The following is a 15,328-nucleotide window of genomic DNA, read 5'->3' on the forward strand; positions in this document are numbered from 1 at the left end:
ACTTATGCAGAGCTTCAAAGGGAAGTCCTATCATATTTAGTCTCCCAGAACTCATTCAAAAAAATCATATAATCTGACATCCACTCACATTTTACTTGTAAATATGACTGTTAAGAACTGGAAAATGGGAAAAGTGTTTTTTATTATTTTTACATTTAGTTTTAATAGACAGAGGAATAGATAACATTTTAGAAGATATTAATCTAAAAGGTTAAGTGGATATTGAAAGAACTATTAAAGTCTTATTTGACTAGAAAACTGCATGTGACCTGTAAAAATCCCAGTGGTTGATACTAACATCAAGCCTGATATACAAAACAAAAACATGATGAATTAGCACACAATATGAAATTCTACATTACAGAGGTTGCAACCACAGTGGAAGATTAGAACTGACATGCAAAAATTAAAAGGCATGAGTTTCTCAGAAAAGACAGAAGAATAAATATGGTAAGGTAGCACTGTACATTAATGATGAAATATTACACAGTCTGACCTAGAAGTAAAACTCAAGATATTTAATACATTGAGGACAATAAAAAAAAAACCCTTCATTTTAGAATTTTGAACCAACTGCTGTGTGTACTCAAATATCCATTAACACATACTTTTAACAGGCTTTTAAAGGCAGAGGGACCGTCGCATGACTAAAGAATAATGAATATAATTTATGTTTAAAAAACAACAAAAAAAAATCCATGATATTACAGAGCACCCTAAGAAGCCATGAAATAGTTTGAAATAATATGCATCTTTTCCTTATGTTCTAGTAAGACTCAAGATGGATGTAGATAAGGAGTACTGTCATCATTGCAGCACTGAAGAGTATAAAACACAAGAGGAAGCAAAAAGTAAGAATTTGGCTTAGCCTAGCAAAAAAAAAAAAAGGAAAAAAAAAGAAAAAAGAAAGGCTGAAAACAGATATGAAAGCTGTTTAAAAATATATGGAAAGGAGGTAAACAACAAGGAGGATTCAGAGCTTTTTCAGAGTAATGATCAGCAAAACAGAAAGAAATGGATGGATATTAAACGGACATGAAAACTTTCAGAAAGGAAATTAAAAGAAAACTTTTAACCGTTGGAGGACTGAACCTCTCATACAGCCTCACTATAGAAAAACTGAAAGTAGGAATCCCACTTAGCTTTTTTAAGAAGAGTTTGATCAAATAAGTGTCATATAATATGGTTCCTGGTTGTAGCACAAGACTGATGCTGACATTATGGTCCTTTTCAGTTCTGTATTTTCAAAGCCTCAGTTCAGACCAGACTTTTTAAAAGTATCTCTGGCAGATAAATACAACAGTGATCCTAGTTTTTATTTGTCTGCAGTTATTTGGAAGACTTAGAGTCACATTCCTATTTAATCAACAAAAGATTTTTGTCAGTTATGTCAAATAGAAGCAGCTCTGATTGCCTGTTTCCTTATTTTACCGACTTGTTAATGGTATTTTCTGGTTCTTGGAAGATACGTGCTTATCCATAAAGCATTCAACAGACACTTGGTTGCCTATACAAACTTGTTTCCATAAATATCTGTGCTATATGCAAGTGGCAGGGTAAAACCAGGTTAGTGCAGGATTTAACATGCTTGTTGTGAATTATCTAAATTCTTTGAGTTTTTAAGCAAGATAGGTTCAGTTGTCCTCTTGCAGAGAACTTGAAAAATAAGACATTAGACCATTTTGTGCCTTTTAAAGAGTGATGGTTGCATCAGATCTTCAAGACTATTTTTCCTTCTATAAGTCATTAAAGAGTGGAAGAAACTGCTTATAAGATATTTCTTTTCTTTTTCTACCTGATCACCTTTATATTTAATAATTTAATCTATAATCATTTAATCTATATTAAAATAAAAAATAAGTAAATATTGAATAAATATTTAATACAAACAGCAAGAATGGATTGTCATACTTTCCAGTGTTATACATATAAACACAATTTAGCAAATCAGTGATGTACATGCTTAACTGAAGTGACTAATTACACTACTGAATTTAAACCACTTAGTTTTACCAGTAGAATTCCATTGCTGTACTTCACTGACAACATTTTAAAAACTACTTCAGTAATTCACAATTGACTGTTATCTTGTCAGTGACTTATTCTATTTTTGATAAGCACTTTTTGACAAGTTTTCCAAAAAAATATGCTGCTTTCAAGCAGTTGGTCAGTGTGGTACCTATTTAGCTTTTCCAGAAAGCTGAGGAGTTTGAAAAAGTGGGGAGAGAATGAGAAGAAACATTATCTCTTTCTGTTGCAGTTCTAGTAGATAGAATTCATGTAATATTTTTGTATTTGCCAGGACATTGATTTACATTGCTGATTCCATAACTAGGTAGTTAGTTCATTTATAACAGGAAAATTGTTCCCTTATAGTAATATATATATTACACTGTATTTTCACCTGTCATTTTCCATATTAGATCAAAGAGCACAATTCTATAACACAATTACAATTATAATCCAAACTATGAATAAAAACAGATTTTGAAACTGAACTAACTGCAGTCAATCTCTCAAATTTAATTCTCACTTAAGCTTTCTAACTTCACTTCTTAGCTGGTTAATTGGATGCATTGAAACAGATGCCAAGTAGGTGTTTCACTGACCCAGTGTAGCCAAAAAGTTTACCTTTTAAATATAGTTCTCTAAATTGCATATTCATAAATGTCAAAACAATTAATGTGAACGTCCATTGTTGTTAGCTTCCCCCCGTGTTTTTTTCTCTCATTCTCCACCCCCAGAAAATATTTGAGTAATTTTATATATTGAAGCTTAAACTTTGCACAATATAAAAGATTATACACTTAGAGGATCATTTTTTCCTTCTTTACATAGCATTTCCTCCTTCTACATAGTCCTTCCCCTTCTGACACCAGAGATATCAGGATCAGTAGTCATAATGGACTGCAAGCAAACTTTAACACAAAAATGTTGACGTATATAAATTTAAGGATATTTGCTGGCATCCACGCTGTAGTTAAACAATTGTTCATGGCTCATTCTGGGAAACAGACTAAAACATGACATGCTTCTGATCTTACTCTATACATTCATTTGACTTCTTGCAGAACACCTGTATTTTGGGTTACCTGCACAAATAAGGACTGTGAGAATTCTGGTAACTAACATAATTGACCCTTCTTACTGGCAAACAATACCAGGACATGGGTGAAGATGGTTCTGTGGAGATGTGACATAGTCACAGCAGAGTAACAGTACATACCCAATCATTGCACACTAGGAAGAGGTGTATATTTGGGTTTGTCCAAATGGGCACGGCAAGCTGAAGTTCCTTCACTCCTCTTCTGAAGTGCCTTGGCAATCACATCAGGCTGTGCTAAGGAGAAAGTTTACTTCTGCACAAGTGAATAGTTGGCAACTTTGAAAAAGAGGCCAGCTCAGGTTTGCAATCAATATATAGAAATACTGTTAGATAATATCCATATATTCTGCCAGTTAGCCAAATGGAACCTCACTTTTACTTTGAACAGTTGTTGTCTTTAAGACTCAAGGGCATAAACTGGGAAGGAAAAAAATCCCACTTACCTAGAGATTATGTGAAATCATTTTTTGAATACAAGACACAAGATTGTGACAACTTGATGGACGGCACAGAACTCAGATGACTTAGCTATATGAAACAGACTTGTGCTGGCTCAGGGCAAAAATTTACAATGACAAATACCTGCATGTGGTTTCTTTCCTATGATGGTAGAAAAGGAGTCACAACCATAGCAAAATAACCCTTTAATTCATGGCACAAGCCGCAACATGTTTTTGTTTCACAGTCTTCTGACTGTTATCTGAACACTGAGATCTGTTCAGGGGAAGTCCAATAAGGTAAAATCCTTCTTTGATTCCTGAAAGATGAATTTATGAGAAAAGTACAGAACTAACAACACACTAGCTGCCACTCAGTAAAGTGAAACCTACAGAATATGTCAGATGAGGAATCTCTACAGTTGTTGGAATGATATACTGGAGTAGATAGGAATACTGAAATTTTCAGTGTCTCTGAGCAAAAGATAACATGCAGAGAAGACCAAGCTGGAAGAGAAAATGAGGCTGGTGGCTATGCCTGAACAGTGCCAGCATACACATGTTTATGACTAATTCTGGACAAAAGACTGCAGCTTATAAATGAGACCTGAACACCACATGGCTGCAGCTCTCTGAGACAGGAGAACAGAATTCTCTGATGTTCTGGATGCACTCAAGAAAAGGTTTGCTTAAGTCAGCACAGTCTGGCAGTCTAACACTTAACTATTTTCAGATGTACAAACTTAAATAAAGTGTTGCTCTATTTTTCAGTGTAAGGGTTACGAAAAAAACTGTTCAGAAAAAAAAAAAGATTTAGCACCAGCTGCTAAATTGAAAGAGAAGAAAATTAATTTGTTTAATGTCCTTCAAACTGGCAAGTCATAGTCAATTGATTAGACAATTTTGACTTCCTCCCCTAATTTATTCTAAGAAACTGAGTTAGTTTAGTTTTTAAATGGTAATTTTTATTTTATTAATACTGATTTTAAGTAAATAATCAGGATTCAAAACAATAGATACAGAAAACTATAAAAAGGTAAAGAATGGAAACAAGCTAAAAGAAAACAGCTTTGTAGAAAAGGACAAATATGAAAGTATAAAATAGTAAGCTAATACAATTACACTACAAGCTACAGAAAACTACATCTGTGTGACATGCAATAAATCTAGTGTATGCACTGTAAACAGATCTGGTCTTTTGGGCTCTTTTGGGCATTACTGGAAAAAATGAATATGAATTTATGGAAGTTATAGTACAAAAAAAGCATCTATGAGCAATGCACAACTACATAATGTTTTGTTTTTACAGAGTCAAGGGCCTCATGTTAAAGCTTAACTAGCTGAAGCCTATGTAATGTTTCTAAAGAACCCATGTGGAATATTTCAGGACTCAATTATTTACAATAATTGAAAACAAACAAAAACAATCCACCACAGAAAATGGCATATGCAAATCAAATTAAAAAGAGAAAAATAAAGCAAATAAAATATTCAATTTTGTATTTTGGGTCTTTTTTCTCATGCTCAGCTTTTAAGCCAGTGAATAATTACCTTCAAGAGTTTCCAACAATTAAAGAATAACATTGATTAATTAGGAAAGAAAGTGAAGAGTACTAATCAATCCTAAAGACAGTTTTTCTTCTCCCACCTCAAGCCTTTTCGTCACCCACAAACAATGTGTTTTCTATACTGTTCAGATTCTTTGAAAAAACATTCATATTCTTGTCCGTTCACACAAAACTCTCTTGGTGAGCATTGTTTTAGGAGGAGTGGGTGGTAGGCAGGGGGCACAGGATGTGGGGAGAACAGATAGGATGTCAGGTGAAGATGGAAAGCTGTGCCCTCTCTAACCAGCTGAAGACTCTGCATGATTGTTTTCTTACAAATAATACCTGTGGGTGTTGAAACTGTTCAGGGAATCTATCAAACATACTCTTTCACTTTGCTGTTGTAACTCTATAAAATTTATTCTTATTTCAAAAGAATCTTGGCAATAATACCTGTAGGTGGTTGAGTAATTTAGAGAAAATCTGTCAAACCTACTTCCACTGACTTTAGCACTAGAATTCTGTAATTACTTTTGAAGTTGTAAGATGCAATGATTTATTTTCAGTATATTCAGAAAGTTCGAAATTGAGCTTCTATTTTTTATTTGAATGACTTCTAATAAGCTTAGTTGAAGAACTAACTCAAAGAGTAGATCTAACAATCGTACAGCATTCATTTAACTCACAATAAGGGGAAAATGTCAGTGCTGCACTTAAGTAAGATATGACATTATTGCAAATACAGTCCCATCTTCATGCAGGAAGGCAGTCCACATTTAGTTGTCTCCTTACATAACTCTAATACGACACATCCGAAATAAACCTTGATTCAATCTTTTCTGTGCAAAAATACATAGGTTTACAGAATATTTATGAACAATGTATCTTTCACCTACCCGGTAGATATATTTAACATTTCTTAATCCAAAATAATATAACAAAATTGAAAACTCAGAATTTTATTGTAAACCCGGTAATACTTGAGGATTTTCTTAGTGTCCCCAGACAGACACACATTCAAATTACTTTGCTTAACAACCTACCCTTGTCAACTGAGCCAAATGAGTGAACTTGTATTCACCTTTAGTCTGTGGTAAACCTGATGTAATTTAACCTTGTAAAATCCCTAAGGAAAGAAAGGTAGTCCAAGATGAACTACTGATAGAATCTAACAGCATGTAAAGACACCTAAAATCCAGGAATTCAATCATTTGGTAAATCCTTAGAACCCAGACTCAGGTGATCAATATTACCTTATATGCCATCAAATCGCAAGACTTTTGAGTCTATGACTGCTGAATGCTCAGAAAAGTCAAATTCATAGTTCTGTGCAGAGATGTTTTACTTTCAAACAGGTTCAGGTATCATTTTGTGATAATGCAATTGCAAGACTGGCAATAAAATGGGAAGTAGCAAATTCCTTTTCCCTTTCCTTCCCGGTCATCACCAAAGAACCCACGTTCCATTTGGATTCACTTGGTTATGCAGGAGGCACTCAGAGCATCACATCTTCAAAAGGTGAGCTGGTTTGTGGTCATTGAGTCCTAACCAAATATGAGTGGCAAATGCATTGGACAAAGACATTGGAATTTGCTATTATAACTTCATTAGTCCCAAATGGTTGCTTAATTTCTAATTTTCAAAACCAACCAAACAAACCATCGCCCGTCTGTGGTTTACATTTTGACTACTATCTAATTTTTTAACACGAATCATGTTTCTGTAGCAAACATTCATGTCTGAACAGGGAGAAGCAAAAAACAATGGAAATTCATGGTGACAAACAATCCAGAAACATTTTTAAAGTATTCATTACACTCCCTCCCCATATTTTGAGACAGATTTCTACCATTTTCTCTCACCACTATGTTCTCTGAACAGAAATAATTCTTAGTTAAAGTATGGTGAAAAAGCAGAGGACAGTGTTAGCAAACTACCTCATCAGAGCAAGAGATACCTCATTGAAAACAGGAAGCATGACTACTATAGCCACCCAAGTTACTATAATGCTCTGAAATTCAAAAGAGAAACTCTTTGTAACATACAGACCACAGTAGAAGGGAAAACAGAAGTAATATATTTCTTGCTGCTTATAAAATGGAAAAGTCAGTCATCTTCTTCATAAACATGCTGTATCTGTGCACGTACTCAAATTAGCCTTTTCTATACAAAAAACAAGAGTTTATAAATACCCAGTTCTCAATAATCTCAACCACTTTTTCTTTTTAACTAGGTAAAACACTGTGTGATAACTGAATTTGACAAACCCATCCTTCATGTTTTCTAAACTCAACTGTTGATCCCACATCTTTTGAAAATACATCTCAGAAGAATTTAGGATTTCCAATCATTTCCCTGGGAAGTAAAATTCTCTCCAGATCTAAATTGTTTTTGTTTTTGTTTTGTTTTTAATTTGAAATGTAATATGGCATATAGCAAAAACTGTTTATATGTTGTATCTATCAAGTGCCATCCATTTTAAAAAGAGAAAAAAAAAAAAAACACAAAACAACTAGTTAACATATCAAAATAATTTTCTTACAAGATAAATAGCTCAGAGACAATTCTCCTACAATGTATGTTTATGAAAAATCAGCAGGAGCCATTTATGGTCTCATAATACATAAATCAACTGAAAGAACATTTGGTCAGAATCTGAAATATCACAATATTAACTCACTGTGATTACAAAGCTTTGGTTATCCCCCTTACAGGTGTCAAATCAAATCAATGTAATGTTATAATTTCATAAGTTGCTGGGAACAACTAAATTATTTAGATGAGAATTGTTTCTTCAATGCATTTAAATATTGGTTTAGGGAAAACAACTCCTCATGTTTTTACACATTGCCAAAGAAAAAAGCAGAAAAATAGCAAAAATTGCCTTACTTCAACTGACCTCAACAATTTTGTGACAAGACAAATGAACTATTCCATATAGACAGGCATACATGCCACTAAGTGATGGAAATAAATAGGGCTTTGAAATATCAGTGTTTATTTGTCACTACAGCTTTTGCTTTCAGAATAATTACCTATGCACAAACTCTAGATGGCAACATTGCACTTACTGTATTACTAAAACAAAATGTCACACTAAGTCCCTACATATCCTCTTTATCAACATTTTATGTGCCACAGATCTATAGCCTCTTATTATAAGCGTAATGAAGCAGAAGTTATTGAAGCATTTTATTGATTGCTCAGATCACAAGTTTACTGTCATACTGAATTGGCACCTTACTTGCTGAAGCAAACTGCTGACACCTTTTTAAAAAAGTGACAACTACATCTATTTCATGACCAGAAATCCATTTTCATCTCTATCAAGACAAGAATGCAATTTTCACTTCATTTAACTGATGTTAGGCCTGCTCAAGGCATGACACTTAGAAAAAGACACAAGTTTAAGGTTCTTAAAATACTTCTGGTAAGTAGAATGCAGTTCAGTTGTGGGAAAAAATTCAACCATCACTCAAACCTATAAACAATGCAACATTCTAAGAATCACATTGAACTATCAAGAGGGCAGTTTTCTCTTTCAGTTGCAGAATTACTGCAGCATTATTTTTATATTCCATTAATGAGAAACTATGTTGAGATATTACAGTTTCCGTATAAAATCCTGCTTTACACAAAATTTACTTTAACATGGAATTATTTCTTGAGTGGTCCTTACACAGGTCAAACAGACAAAAAATTCTATTTTTGTGTGACCTATGAAGAATGAAATAAAGATACTTAACACCTCTTCAAGAGTGTGAGTCAATGTCATATAAAATTAGACGAGCAGAAGCTGCAATCAAGAAGAAAGTTAAATATTAAGTTTAAAAAAATTGGGGGTGTGGTACTACTGAACAGAGGCTGTTCACTAAAAGCACAAATGGAAGCTAGGGTTGAATTGGAAATCACCTTAAACATTTTGGTGAATTTCTTCCTCTTCTTTCAACACTATCTAATAATTACTATGACTGCTTTACTACAATATAATCTTATTTTCTCAAAACAGCATTACAAACAGGGTAAGTATACTTTGATGCAATTTTCTGATAATTCTATGAACTCATGTGGATTTAAAATTATATGAAATACACACTGATTTAAAAATACTTGGCCAATAAAATATATCATTTTGTTAGTTTCTCCCAACCCAAACCCCTGAAAAGTGATTCCACATAACAGCTACTTTATCTTTTATTTATAAGGGGAAAAAAAAAGGCAAAAAGAATCATTAGAAATTAACACAATTTAATTACTGAAATCTGTGGAAAGCCAACTGAATAGTCAGGACAGTCATGCTTCTTACAGTGTACAAAATGAAAAGTTATGGAGTGAAGCTTTTGTTCATGTATCCTAGAGGTATTCAACCCCAGTACTTGAGTCAGCAGTTTCAAAAGAGTGGCATAAGAAAACAGAAAAATATTTTTTTCTCTCTTCGTTCTAATAATTGTAATATTTCACTTAAAAATACTATTATTTTGTACAGATCTACATAGCAAAATTATGAAAGCCTTATGAATTATGATGTTACTGGATGTGGCTTAGAGTAATAACAGAAAGCTGTTCAACATACTGTTTTGAAACAGTACATTTAACCTAGTGTTCCCATAGACGAACTGTAGAAATATAGCTTGATAGAAGAATCAGTGAACAACTTTATTCTCTCTTGTTTTCTTGTGGGTATTTTGCATACTAGCTCCATTACTTTAATATAATTTGCTGTGGTTCAAATGATTAATTACTTTTACTGTAAGTTCTGCTAGATCAAGCTAATGAACATTCATCAAAATTTCCTGTCACTTCTCTTCCCAGCTCAGTCCCCTCATCCCCACATGTAACACACTTGCAGTAAAAACAAAAGTACACAGAACAGAACCTTAGGACTGCGTATGTTTGTTAACTATCATATTCAAGTTTTGATTGCAAGTAACATACGTTCAAAACCATTTAAATGTACTTAAAGCAACTTGTGATTCTCAAATATTAATATCTATACGCTTTCCATAGTAAATTTTAACTGTGGGAATGAATGAGATTATTCTTCTATTTACCTGTTCATATACATTTAGTATCATTTAGTAAAGGACATATCAACAGCTTCAATAAAGTATAATTCTAAATCAAGAAAATGTTTAAAAATCATTAATATCATTTTAAAAGGTATTTGAGTCTTCTCTTTTGGCCTCTGTTTAGCTGTGCTAGGCCTGTGAATGACAGCTTCCCTGCTTGAAGCATACAGAAAGCACAGCCTTCCTCATTCACTGTCAGTACTATGGCCTTTTCACACGTTCCTTCCACAGCAGTGTTTGTCCCCAAACACTGGAACCCAGCACAATGGCATTCCTACTTCAACACCCCCACCAACAGCACCACTACATATGAAGAATGCTAATGAGATGGACATCCCCCACCTCTGAAAGTGTTAACTATATCTCATACTATCAGATATAATGTTATTCCTATTGTTAGGAGTTAAATTTTAGCACAATTCCATTTTGTAGATGTTTTTCTTGTAAAAATATTTTTAATAGAAAGTATAGTAGCTTGGCAAAAAGCTTTTAAAAATATCTTATATGCACGTACCCAATTACGTATATTATATACATAATAAACAGAATGTAACCTTTAAATTCATTTGGGAATCTCAGAAATTCCAAGAGACACAGCAAAAGCACGCTGAAAATCATAAAGCATAAGACCACCATCTGAAGTACTAATAACAGAATAATTCTAACAATACTATTGTTTAAACTTTACTTTTTTTGTTAGAAAACTGTATTTTACTGTCACAGAATTCATGACATTAAAATGTCAATATGAGCATTATTAAGATTTTAGTGAAGCTTCTATCATATACAGATACATATTTGCAATTAGAAAGAGTTCAAAGGAAAAATTTGAAGGCTTTTGTAGCATAGTTTATAGTTATATTTTTTCTTCCTTCTCCTTCAATAAAAGTAATGCACAAACCATTTCCCAAACTTCCAAGTACTCTCAGTTTTACCTAGGTCACTCCACCTTATATTATTCTCAAGGAATGCTAATGGGAGAATACTGATTGCCCTCTTTAAAAGAATACAAAGACTACAGAAAAGAGATGGTAGCTCCTCACTGCTTCCTTCCTCTGGGGCAAGAAGCAACAAAGTGATTACAAAAACTGTGTAACTACTACACGTTGTGGACCAGAAACCATGCATTGTTTTAATTCAATGCATGTATTTTAAATTGAAGTCCACACGGATTTTAACAGAAGTAACATGTATTGGCATATTATCAGTTGTATGCAGTATTATATTTCAAGGGTCTGAGTATATTGTCTTAGCAGAGTAATACTGGATCGAGGAATCCACCCTCCCCCTCCAACACCCCCCACCCTTTTTTTTTTTAAACCTCCATTCCCTTTTTATTTAAAAAAGGTTAACAGTTGCACTTGATGATCTTGGAGGGCCTTTCCAACCCAAATGATTCTATGATTCTAAATGAAAAGACAAAGTAAATACAAATAATGTAAAGTGTCAAAATAACAGTGAGATAAACAGATATCAAGAAAATATTTTAAATATACTCAAGTAACAGCTAGATGTTATATCGGTATGAACGCTGTATGCAGTCATCATAGCATTATGCTGTCAGGCCTTTGGCACAACAGGACCAAGTGATACACTACTTTGATCAAATGTCCTGGTTCTTTTGTAGCATGCATCCTAACCTTGTATCTATAGCATAAAACAATACGCTCTTTACAAAACAAACTTGTTTTAATTATTTACAACAAAGGGCAACATAAGGAATATGTAGTAAAGACAGTTATTTCAAAGCATTTTTATACTTACAGTACAAGATAACCTACAGTTATTGTATTGACTTCGTTTATATTCAGTACTAATACAACTTCAGTTATAAAATGGTTGGCAAAATTAACAGAGACACTTTCAAACTGAATTATATGTCATATCTTATCTTTGAAGTAATATAATTCAAACTAACACAAGCTTTCAACACATTAACTGCACAAAACACTTAACATCCTTCTGACGTAAAATTTCATTTAAGCACTTAAACCAATTTGAAATGTTTATTAAAATATTTTAATCATAAGTTTTTTTTGTAGACAATTAACTGTCATATACATAAATGAACTCATACATTTATCCTCGTAATCTGAAGACTATTAAAAGCTAAAAATGTCCAGAAATGTTATAATGCACATATGTCTATATGCAAGCCTTTCATTAAAAAGAACCATTTGCCTTCAGAAGAGATTTCAAATCTACTAAAATTATTATATTTTTCTTGTCATTTACAATTTCCAACTGAATACTGCCACATAATCACCAGAGGAATGATTAACATAAGTTAATTTACTGAAATGTCTTTATATGTTCTTCACAGAGAAGAGCAAAAACTAGTCAATAAATGACTTGCATATGAATTTTCATTTAAAAGCTCCATTGTCTGCTTTATTCTACTAATTACTATTATACTTGCTAAATACTTGTAAGCATTTTATATATATTTCCTAGATGAGTAAATATATGTTAAGACACTGGAAATTAATACATCTAATTTCTGTGGCCTTTATGACAGGCAACATAGTCTTAAAAGTGAAGAATTATCAATAAAATGTGTAAAGATATTTCTCAGTCTTTAATATATCACTGTACTGTTTGAAACAAGCTTTTCTTTTTCACATGCTCACTCATTTTTGGTTTTGGTTTGTTGGTGTTTTTTTGTTTGTTTGCTTGTTTTTATTATTTTATTTCTTCTTGCTGACCACTATTAACTCTAGACAGCAATAGTCTCTTCTAAAGTCAATTCTCATTTCTCTTTATGGATCTGACAGCAGGAGGTGCTGTATAAACAGTGTGACTGACACTTCGTTTGCACCTCTCCTCCCCCTTCCTACATAGACTGGTAGTATGATCTATCTGATACAGCCATTCTTAACTCTGTGGCCTGAGATCATTTTTAAATCCTAGTTTCCTAGCTGGTTGTTTAATTTCTATATAGTATTTTTCCTGGAAAATCTGTATGGCTACTATTTTTTATAAACAACTCACCTAATCTTTAAAAATGTATACATTCTTACATGTATAAAAGGAACTTAAGTAACTACCCTGAACAAGATCATCGTTTTCTTTTACTTTTATCTCCTAAAATAAAACACTTGGTTAGAAAAAAAATCATCCTATTGCACCCATGCTGTTAAACAATATATTCACGATCTGTATTCTACTTTTTTTTTCAAATTAAAATGCATTTCTGGTTTATTTATTTAACAGTACATGTATAGTAATTAAATGTGGGGGGCTGTAAATATTATATAGTTATTTAATTTTTTCATAATGCAACACCAGTTATATTTATATGTATATTATTTATCAAAGAAATGTTTCATCTATATAATTACTGAAATTAGTTTTATGGGAAGATCCATCAGACCATTAAAAACTGCATGTGCAGAACAAGCTATGAAAAAGTATTGCTTTAGAGAACAACTACATAAGGAGCATCACAGCTAAGCACAGTAAGCAGCAAGAAAACGGGAAATCTACGACATCCCATACCAAAAACAGAAACACGATTAGCTCCTTTATTGTTTGGCTTTGTGATTATATATTTCATATTCCTAACAGGTAATGCAGCTTATACAATACGTCACACTTCTTTATGACAAAGTGCCAATCATTGTTTTTATAGAATTAGTACATTGCAAAATGAAAACAGAAAAGCAGACTTTTAAAGAGTGGGACAACTTACCTGTTTGCAACAGTTTGCAGACTTTAATCATTGGTGCAGGGCCAATAGAAGTCCTGGGATATTTATCTTTGCTCCTGAGAGGCTGAAACCTTCTCTCTTAAAGACCCAAACAGGTCCATGCAAAGGTGTGATGGAATTTTGCAGGCATCTGTCAAGCAGAGGAGCTATGCAAAGACAAGAAGAAAAAGGAAAAAAAAAAAAAAAAAAAAGCATTCTTTTGACCCAACTGAAATATACAGTCTCTAACACAGCCTCAGCTTCAGAACTAACTCTTAATATCTATTATTTATATCTGACCTGGGTTAAGTCTTGGAAAAGCAACTCCTGCATTTCTAGTGGTCACCATGAAGGATGTACTTATATTGAGACACCCCCCATGAAAGACTCATAAGCTTCGTGAGCACACCTGAATAGTTCTGAAGTGTGCCTAACTAGCTGCACAGAGTGTCATGGTGTGCACTGATTGCCTTATCTTCTCATTTATCACAGATGAGTTGGAACCAACCTTGCTGAAATCTACTTGCATTGTCCTGATAAAATTGCAAGATCCATGTTGTTTCTACACACAGTTTCCTGTTGAGGAGCTTACATATACCTAACATATTATAAATGCAGTCCTCATAAAATATAATCAACAGTTTCATAAGCAATTTTATTATAACCTTCTCAATGTTACTACTTGAAATAAAAACACTAACAAATAAAAAGCTCAGTGTAGCTGTTTAATAATGCAGGAAGGTCAAATAAAAAGATAGATAAAATTGATTCATGGTGATGGTCTCAACAAGATCTTTCTCTTGCTGTTCCTGGATTTCAAATCACTGTAAAGATTGAAAGCCTTCTTCTTGAGGAACCTAACGTCAATATCTGTGACAAATAAGGCATTATTATTTTAGCTTATGGCATGACTGAGATAATGTATTTCGCAGATATTTTTTATTTTACTGTACTGTGTAATGCACACGTGGGCCTTTCTTACGTGAAAGAATAAAATACCATTAACTAGCATTTCAGGCATTTACCTGATATTCTAAAATGAAAAGAGAAGAAGGAGGAGGTGGAGGAGCAGGAGAGGAGGAGGAAAAAAGCCCCACCTCGAACCTGTTTTTCTAGAAATATGCAAGAAAATAAATAAATAAATAAGTAAGAGTATAAGGTACATTGGTGAACAATGCAAATAAACTACACGTATAATTCTCACATCTAGACAATCTATGGTCATGAAGAGTCATATTTGCAATCTACGTATGTTATAAATGGTGAATTTCCTATGTATATGCATACTAATGAAGAACTACATGTTTTGTCAGAGAAAACAGCACTGGGTGGATTAAACTTTGCAAACTTTATTGAGAAAATTTCCATTCAGACATGACAAGGATTAGCTTCTATAGTTTGTCACTCAGCTGCAAAAACAAGCAGAGTCTAAACTAAGAGTACAGTTTAGAAACTTCCATACATGAGTCCTCTCATAACTG

General features: G+C 33.2%; 1 long non-coding RNA gene across 2 annotated transcripts in view; it reads right to left on the reverse strand.

Annotated features, from left to right (window-relative positions):
• Positions 1 to 12,283: 12,283 nt before the first annotated feature.
• The window catches only part of LOC121071524, a 33,801-nt gene continuing 30,756 nt past the window's right edge, over positions 12,284 to 15,328 (reverse strand). The window contains exon 5 of one of the 2 annotated variants that reach the window (XR_005820668.1): positions 12,284 to 14,014. This is a non-coding gene — a long non-coding RNA (uncharacterized LOC121071524). Of the gene's footprint in view, positions 14,015 to 14,573; positions 14,718 to 15,328 lie in introns of those variants that run through there. The other variant, XR_005820669.1, reaches the window with a different exon arrangement.

Source organism: Cygnus olor, chromosome 5, assembly GCF_009769625.2.
Source record: "Cygnus olor isolate bCygOlo1 chromosome 5, bCygOlo1.pri.v2, whole genome shotgun sequence".
NCBI classification, from domain to species: Eukaryota; Metazoa; Chordata; class Aves; order Anseriformes; family Anatidae; genus Cygnus; species Cygnus olor.